This window comes from Octodon degus, unplaced genomic scaffold (genome assembly GCF_000260255.1).
Source record: "Octodon degus isolate 3935 unplaced genomic scaffold, OctDeg1.0 scaffold00051, whole genome shotgun sequence".
In the NCBI taxonomy this organism is placed as follows: Eukaryota; Metazoa; Chordata; class Mammalia; order Rodentia; family Octodontidae; genus Octodon; species Octodon degus.
The window spans coordinates 5,337,605-5,347,121 of NW_004524627.1; the positions used below are offsets into that span (position 1 = coordinate 5,337,605).

The following is a 9,517-nucleotide window of genomic DNA, read 5'->3' on the forward strand; positions in this document are numbered from 1 at the left end:
CACCCAGGATCCACATTTGACTTATATGGGCTCTGTAAAATGAATCAAAATTTTTGGAGGTGGAAACATACTAAATTTACAAGGCTCAGAAGATTAAGTCAGGGGTCACAGGGTTACCCAACTTGGTAGTCAAGCAGGATTAGGACAAGTTCCTACCTCTGAGTCCAGGGTAGGACTCCTTTAACCACTACGCCTTCTTACCTCAAAATAAATCAATAGTTCCCTCATGCTTGCTCTATAGGACTACTTGTGATTGCAGAAAAAACACAAGACAGATAATGAATCAGAAGAAACACATCTGTATTTGTTTTTAAGAAATGTGTGATTTTAATGTGTAACCAAAATTGGATTAAGGATTATTACCAATTAACTCAGCATATAACAAGTACAAACTGAGCAAAACCCAACTATGACCACAAAGATTTGTTAGTAAAATGCATCTAGTTCTCTACCCTAAAAAAACTAAAAGAGAAAGGAATTCAGACAAATTGGGAGTACAGGGGCTGGCGAGATGGCTCAGTGGTCTAAAGCACCTACATGGAACAAGCTTGGCAAAGCACAGGGACCACAGTTTGATTCCCCCAGCACCACATGCCAGCCAGCCTCTCCCCCTGGTGGGCTGAGCTGGCCACACACACACACACACACAATAAATAAATAAATGTTTAAAAAATTAAAAAAAAAAAAAAAAAAACCCACAAATTGGGAGTACATAAGCCAGCTGGTGAGAGGATTTAATGGCATCACCGGACCATGAAAACTTAAGGACCCACTCTATCATGCTGGCTGTCCCATAGGAAATGCAGCCTGCTATGCCTCTCCTGAGGCAAGAGCCTTGGTCTTAATGTTTGGCAGTTGTAGAGTGCATGTTTTATTTTACTGGGTAGACTACGACCCCAACCTTTGGGGCCAAAGGTGTGAGTCAGTGGTATAACACATACTTATTATGTACATGGACCTGGGTTAGCACTCACACACACACACACACACAACACACACCCCTCATACAGCTCTGGAGGGAATGTACGATAGCTCAGATAGCTTTAGAAAATGGTTTAATATACTTACCATACGATCTAGCAATTCCACTCCTAGGCACCTACACAAAAGGGAGAAAAACAACTGTCTGCACAAAACAAAGATGCACATGAATGCCTAAAGCATGATTCACGAAGAGTCTAAACATAAAAACCAAATGTCCATCAACTGACAATAACAAGTGTGGTATATCCACACAATGGATTATTTGGCTATAAAATGAAATGCTGATTCACATTACAACATGAACGAACAGTGCAAACAGCATGTAAAGTGAGTTAGTCACAAAAGATTCTACCTATATGCAACTGGAAAATGTACAGACAAAAAGTGGACGAGTAGTTGCCTAGGGTAGGGAGAATGGAGAGACATGGGAGTAGTTTTTTCTTGTGATCAAAATCTAAAATTGACTATGGTGATGGTTGCATGTATCTGTGAAAGCAATAAAAACCACTAACCTGAACACTTTATACGGCTGAACTGCCTAGCATATGATTTGCATCTCAGTAGAGCTATTTTATTTTAAGTCTCTAGGGCTGACCCCTAGCATCCCTCTAGATCTATAATACACACACACACACACACACACACACACACAGTGGCGTCTTATTCATTGTTCATGAATATAATTCTTTTATTTATTTATTTATTTATTTACTTATTTTGTGTGTGTGTGTGTGTGGCCAGCTCAGCCCACCAGGGGGCGGGGCTGGCTGGCATGTGGTGCTGGGGATTGAACCGCGGTCCCAGCGCTTTTGTTTAGCTTAGCTTGTTCTAAGTAGGTGCTTTAGACCACCGAGCCATCTCACCAGCCCCATGAATATAATTCTTTCCATGATTCTAGTCACAAATCAAACTGGATAAGAACTGAATCAAATTCAGTGGTTAGGGTCAATGACCTTATGGGGAACTTTAATTCAGTTGTCCAATTTGGGTTGTGCCCAGAATGGTGGAATTCAGTCCATAAACTGAGAGGATACATAGATAGATAGACAGATAGATAGACAGACAGACAGACAGACAGACAGATGGACGTGTGTCGGGCGCGGGTGCCCTGCTCCTCAGCCTTGCCCCTCCCACTGAAGCTTCTGCTACAAGTCTTGTTTCCTGTATAGCCCTGGTCCCTGCTGGCAAGATTTGATTGGTTCGCACAGCCCTGCGAGGCAACTGGCTGTTGGCCTATTGCCTGTGTCAGACAATATACTTGGCTCCCTCTGATAGGTCCGGGGGGGAATATAAGAAGGGGGGTTAGGGGAGGAAGGCCAGAGAATAAAGAAGTCTAAAGACAAAGAAGGAGTCCCCGTCTTGTCTTTTCTCAGCGCCGGTCAGAAGTGTTGTTCACAAAGAGTGGGCTGAGATGGTAGTGTAACTCAATGACAGAGTGCTTGCTTAGCATCAGAGAAGCCATGGGTTCAATCCCAATGGTAGGGGAAAAGGAGTGTCATGTTTAGGGATCATTTATTTCTATCTGGATTCTGCTGAGTGGAAGATGTATTATAGTGATTAGACCAGGTGTCCCTTAAAATTCCTTCCTAAAACATCTTTTGTTCATGTGCCTTTACTTAAAATTGTGAAATGCCCAAAGCAGTAAAGCACAATGTTTAAACACACAGAATCAAACAAGCTGCATTCAAAAAGCCTCCACTACTTTGTAGCTGTGTGACCTCAGGACAGTAATGTCCTATGCTTCAATTTTCTCACCTATTAACACTAGAATACTATGCATCCCATGGTTTTGTGAATACTGAATACAATAATGCAGATTAAGCCCCCAATACAGTGTCTGGTATAGGTGCTCTAAGAACAGAAGGTACAGCTATTACTCACTATAAAACAGAGACAATATTAAAATGACAAACCACAATGTCACTAGCTGATCACTGAAAATTCTAGTCCAACTTCTTCATTTTATGGCTCAAGTAACTGAGTGGTTGAAGGGTTAAATGACTGAGCAAGTAACAGAACAGGCCAGTAACTTCAGCAGGACTGACACAGCAGCAGAGCAGCCCAACATCTTTCTATTCTCCGCCAGCTGATCACTCACGGCTCTCGAGTGGGTTACACTTGAGAGAAAAGCTTTCCATCTTTCACTCTGTCCAGACATAGACGCATCAAACACACGGCTGGTGAGATACAAACATGATTAAACAAACATGTATGTCCAGGCACAAAGGAAAATGTGCACAGGCTGAATTTATTGTCTCCAGAATTTGCTTGAGCTAAGAGCAGTATCATATGCCTGCAATGTCAGCATTTGGGAGTCTGAGGCAGGAGAATCACTGGGAATTCAATACTAGCCTGGACTACATAGTTGAGTTCAAGGCCAACCTAAACTATATAGCAAGACCCTGTCTCTAAATAAATAAATGATTTGCTTGAATTATATGCTGCTGCTCAGTGGGAAGAATGTGTTTCTTAAAGGGCACAGCTGCACTCACAGCTAGTTGGATGAAGTGAACCTGAAAAACTGCAAATATACACAGCTGACAGACATCAAACATGAATAAAATAAATCATCCAATATAGAACTAGGATATAACAAGCCAAAGAATGACTCAGCTCACTAGAAGGAAGACAGAATATGGTCAGTTTTCAGGGTCTGGGTCTTATCTAAGGTCACTGACATGTCCCTTGATTAGCACCAGGTAACAACATAGTATATCAGGTTCACTCCAAACAATTCATAGTCTCTTGAAGCTGGGGGATGAAACAGTAGAAGGAAACAAAAGACATTTTGCTGTTCAGAGCCATCAGTTTAAAAAAATGACAATCTGAGCCATGTATGGTGGTGCACACCTTTTCATATGCTTATTTGCTACCTTATTAGCTTCTCTTTAGTAAAGTGCCCATTATTTGTCCATTATTATGTTAGTTTTAGTTTGCTGCTACTTTTCTGACTACTTTGGCCCGAAAAACTGAGCAGTTATTTTCTTCTGTCACTATGGAAGTTGAGGCAGGAGGGATCACTGAGAGTTCAAGGCCAGCTTGAACTACATAGATACCATGTAACTAGACCCCTTCTCAAAAAAGAGAAAAGAGAAGCGAAGCAGCGAAAGGAAGCAAAAAAAAAAAAAAAAAAAAAAAAAATGTGATTTGCTGGGGCTTTAAGATCCAAAATACTTCATTACTCAATCTGAACACTGCTTTGATAGATGCATTTCAAAACTAGTACTTTCATAAATGAGTACTCTATATGTACTTGGAATTTATGGCCTTTAAAAACAACACAAACACACTTATCTGGTTTACTTCATTCAGTGCAATTATTTTGGGAATCACTCAAGAAAAGTCATCAAGTATATGCATGTAATCCTTAAGATAACTGTAAAGATTACTTACTACAAACATAGTAATAAAAATTAAATACCAAAAAAAATCACTCATGTTGCCATGTGTGCTAACACTTCAGTTCCTTTCTAGTACGAAGTATAGTATTTCTCCCTCCAGCATGAACTACATAGCAAGGCCCTGTCTCAAAAAGAATACAAAGCAACCTACCCCAAAATAAAGCTGCTATACACAAGTCTTTACATGGATATACTCTTTGGTTTCACTTGGTAAATGCCTAGAGCAGTGATACTGAATCTTTTGTAGCTTTCAATAACAATAGCCAGCTGTGGCACACATGCCATAAGTTTAACCACTAACCTAGACGGTACTGTAGTAGAATGACTAGTCCCAAGGCATGTATGTGTTCACCTTTTGTGAAACGGTCAGTGTCTTTATAAACTTAAAAAAAAAAAATCAACTGCTCTCTATATACTTGTTGTCCCATGTGTGATATGACCAATGATTTTAATTTTAGGAATATTAATAGATATGAAATGGAACCTAATAATTCTAATTTTTGTTTCCCTAATAGATAATGATATGGAGCACATTTTCATATGTTTATTTCCTATTTTATTAGCCTCTCTTTAGTAAAGTACCCATTATTTGTCCATTATTGTTAACTTTATTGTGCTATTATTTTTCTAGTCATTTTTTTGCCCAAAAACTAAGCAGTTGTATTTAAAATGAGAAAGCACTGAATTGTACATTTACAAATGGTTTAAACTGCTCATCCAACATTCAACTGATGTGTCTCTGTCTCATTGCAAAGGCACAAAATTTGTCATCAGGCTTTGCTTACCTCCATAAACTCAAATTATCCTAGTTACACACACACACATCATAAAAACCATGAAAGAAAATGAAAATCCATGACCACAACCACAGGCTCTAACCTCAGAAATGAATGTTACTAAGCAAAATAAAATGCTCCTTCGTCTTACATTCCACTGACATAGATCTATGCAGTCCAACAGAGCAGCCACTAACACATGCAAGTGACTCTTGCAGCACTTGAAATGAGCTCACCATATGTAATGATCACATATAAATTATATGTAATCATTTTATAATGATTATACACTAAAGTGATATTCTCAATAAACTAGGTTAAATAAATATTAAAGCTATTTCCACTTATTTACTTTTTAAATAGATTTCATTGGGAGGCTGAGGCAAGAGGATCACTACGAGTTCAAAATCTGCCTGGGCTACAGTGAGTTCAAGACCACCCTGAACTACACGCCAAGACCTTGTCTCAAAACAAAACAAAACACACAACAGATTAGGGGCTAAGGCGTAGCTCGTGCTAGGACATTTGTCTAGCGTGTATAAAGCCCTGGTTCCAGCCTCAGCATCATTCATGTGTAACTTTTTAAATATTTAAATGCTGACTTAACAATTAATTGTATAAATGGGGCTCAAATGTGATGTCTGACACACATGTATATTGTGGGATGATTAAATCAAGCTAATCTGTCACTTTTTAAAAAGCAATTACAAAATTTAAATTACATGTTTGTATTTCTAGCACAGTACTGATCAAAAAAATTTATGATTGTATAATTCATTTCCAACTGGAAAAAACATTTTTGTCTCTCCCTATTCCTTACAGGTGTAAAGAAAATGGCATGCAGACAGGTGTTAGAACTAGAACCAGGAGGAGTCTTTAGTTTGTCAACTTAGATAAGAAAAGACAATGGGGTCTCTAAGTTTAATTTATTCAAGAATGAGCATCAGAGTACAATCTGGAATATGATACTATGAGAGATCAAAGGCATTATTTTAAAAGGTAAAGTGAGGAGGATTATATAAATTGGTCTAAAATATAATCTTTGGCTACCCGAATCAGTAATGAGGACGGCATGAGCCAGAAGTTAAATACACAATTGCTTGGCAGACATCCACACATTAGTAGTCTTTGTGTAAGGCTATGGTTTTCAGAGTCTCTAACAGTTTTTTTAATCACAGGTTTTCATGCATGATGGCCCCTCCCTTTGGTCTTCCAACTCCTGGTTAGGGTCTGATAGGACTACTGTGGCTCTGATACCAGTTCTAGGTACAGCTGTTACTCTCTGGTTTATAAACTTATATAATTTGGCTCCCCTAGATTTGTTTCCTCACTAATTTTGTTTTGTTTTTATAAGGCTAAGGGTAGTTCAGTGGTCGTGTGTATGCTTATCATGCTAGAGGACCAGGGTTCTATCCCCACCACCAAATTTTTTAAAAAGTCCTATTATTAAATAAATAATACTCATCATGATAAAAGATTTTTCTAGTACTACAAATCTTGTGTTCAGAAGGAGGTGTAATCCACACATACAATTATGTTAGGCAAAACAGTGCCTAAGAAATATGACAAATCAGTAACTGTTTTATGTGTACATATTATGTGGTTTAAAGGACAGAAAGTACCTTGCAGGAATCAAGGGAAACCCCAAATCCATTCTCTCAAGAACCATTAACCACATTACAGAAACACTATTATGTAGTTTAGAATACATGGAATGGATGACATTCAATCAAGTCTCCCTGTGAGCATAGTAATACAGAAGAAAATGTCACATCATATTGAATTATTTTTTTACTTGAAAAAGTAACTTTGTAAAGCCTACTTATTTAGTGCTTAACCAGGCTCAAGTATTTTCCACAAAGGAATACATTTTCTTTACAAAAGGTTAACACTTCATGATATGCATATTGATGAGAAAAGTGGTTTCTTCGGCAGAAAGCACTTAGGAAGTTAGGTTAGACTCCTTACAGACTTGCCAGAGGCCTCTTCTAGATACTACACACAGGGGTAATGATTTATCATGACAATGCAATCTGGTTATTGCATTTTTAAACGTTAAGATGGATGGGAACAACAATCATTGTACTGAGTTAAGTTACAATTATTTCACAACATACACATAATATGATCTTATGTGGGAACACACAGAATTCTACATACATACAAGATTTGTTTGTAGTACTCGTTAGAGAAGGAGAATATGCCCCATTAAACCTGAAAAGGCTGGGGGGTGGCTTAGCTGTAGAGCCCTTGCCTAGGAGCTGTGTGTCTCTGGGTTCCGTCACTAGCACCTTGGGGAGAGAGTAAGCAAAACTAGTGTGTGCTGTATGGTGACATTTCAGTCTGTGAGGGAACACATATGCGACAGTGATCTAGTCAGTCTACTGCCAGTGACATGGAGCCATCTTAGTTTTGTGCAGGTATGCTCTACAAGTTTCCATAACAAAGGCCTCCAATGATATATTTCTTAGATGTACTCCCATGCCCTAATGATGTATGTATTCCTACAACCTAGGCTCCCAATGATGTATTCCTGCTAAGTGAATATACCTCTCTTGAGGTAAAGAACTTAACAGCACAAAGTCTGCTAAGAAATTCATACTTTGGTTTTTATAAAAAGGCCTAACTGATGAAGCATCTAGTCGATTTTTAAGTGTTCATGAAATAAAAGGATTTGTAGAAGAATACCACAAAACTTTTGTAAATAAGGAGGGGAAGAGGGCTTAAAGACAGGATAGAGGAGGGGGGGAAGAGACAGGTTATATTATGTGCAAGTACAAATTCTCTCTGATGAATGTGATCATTATGTATATCAAAAATGTACCAATAAAATCTGACTGAGGGGAAAAAAAGAATACTGTTGTTCTCTTGGTACCAAGAGTAAAACAGCAAAGGTATACTCCAAATCATTCTAGTTTCCCTCAGTAACTGTTCTGTTTTTCTGTTTGTTTTTGGTGATGTAAATGCTCAAACACAAGGCCTTATGTTTAACACAAAAGCACTCTATCACTGAGATCTAAGGTACATTCCAGCTCTTCTCCCTGAGGAACTGCTATATAAAATAGCTGCGAATGGGCTGGCAAGATAGCTCAGTGGTCTGAAGTGTCTTTTTAGGTAAGCTTACGCAAGTCCAGAGGGACCGTGGTTTGATTCCTGGCACCACATGCCACACCAGTCCCACCCAAAGGGTGGGCTGAGCCAGGCACAAAAAAAAAAAAAAAAAAAAAAAAAAAAAAAGCTGTGAATGTTATCTAAAGCTTTTACACCTTGTCTTTATTCTCAATTCCTGAAGTCAGGGTATTCTTGTGTCTCCTAAAAACTCTAATTTAGAATTTATCATTTTCAAAGTTCTATTTTAAATAATCTGAGTTTCATTAAACCCTCCAGTTTCATTAATCTGGTATTTGATGGAAAAGTACATGCTTACCATCCAAGGCCTTCATCAGTGGTAAGGTTTTCAGTCATAGACCTTCTCATTCTTTGCAGAAATACATTAAAAACAAGCGTTAGAGTAAAGCATAAAGACAACTAAATTGGAACTTAGGAGATGTTGCATCAAGCCTCAGGTCAGCCTTTTCTAAATAACTGAATTTCTGTGGACCTTGAAGATTCATGGAAAAGGAAGCTGGATAAGATGATCTGGAAATTCTCATTGATATCAGAACACTTTTGGATTTAACTTGTTTTCCAGTAGCCTGGTCATTAGATACCTACCATTTTCTGATCTTTCTCCAACTCATACAATTTCTTAGTTGAAGGACTAATATTAGACTGTTTCAATAAAAGTACAGTATAACTGTATGATACTCTCTTTCTCTTCCTTAAGACACAATACTGGACATTCACAGCTCTACAAAGGAAAAGTTTATTTGGCTCACAGTTCTTAGAAGTTTCAGTCCAGAGTTAGCTGACTCCAAGGCAGGGTGGCATGGCAGAAGAGAAAGAAATTCATGGAGAGATACATCACCCTTTCATGACATGCCTTCCATGAGGCTTCACCTCCCAAATCACATTTAGCTATAAACTCACTGGTGGGCTACACAAAGAGTATCAAGCAACATTAATCAATCATCTCCAAAAAGCCCCAACTATAAACACACAGGGCTTTCATAACGTATACTAAAATTTTTATTTTTAATCTGATCCTTATTCTTGAGAAATAAGGGCTTATCTTTCATCAAGAATTTCTTGGAGGGGCTGGAGAGATGGCTCAGTGGTCTAAAGCACCTACTTGGAACAAGCTTGGCAAAGCATAGGGACAGCGGTTCAATCCCCCAGCACCACATGCCAGCCAGCCGCGCCCCCTGGTGGGCTGAGCTGGCCACACACACACACACACACACACAATAAATAAAT

General features: G+C 38.6%; 1 protein-coding gene across 3 annotated transcripts in view; it reads right to left on the bottom strand.

Annotated features, from left to right (window-relative positions):
• Window positions 1-9,517, bottom strand: part of Gpat4 (glycerol-3-phosphate acyltransferase 4) — a 48,921-nt gene that overhangs the window by 32,775 nt on the left and 6,629 nt on the right. Inside the window, exon 1 of one of the 3 annotated variants that reach the window (XM_023717211.1) lies at window positions 8,589-8,637. The exons of 1 other annotated variant lie outside the window; for it this stretch is intronic. The gene's annotated coding sequence lies outside the window, so the exon portion shown is untranslated. Of the gene's footprint in view, window positions 1-1,068; window positions 1,091-8,588; window positions 8,638-9,517 lie in introns of those variants that run through there. One more of the 3 variants, XM_023717210.1, reaches the window with a different exon arrangement.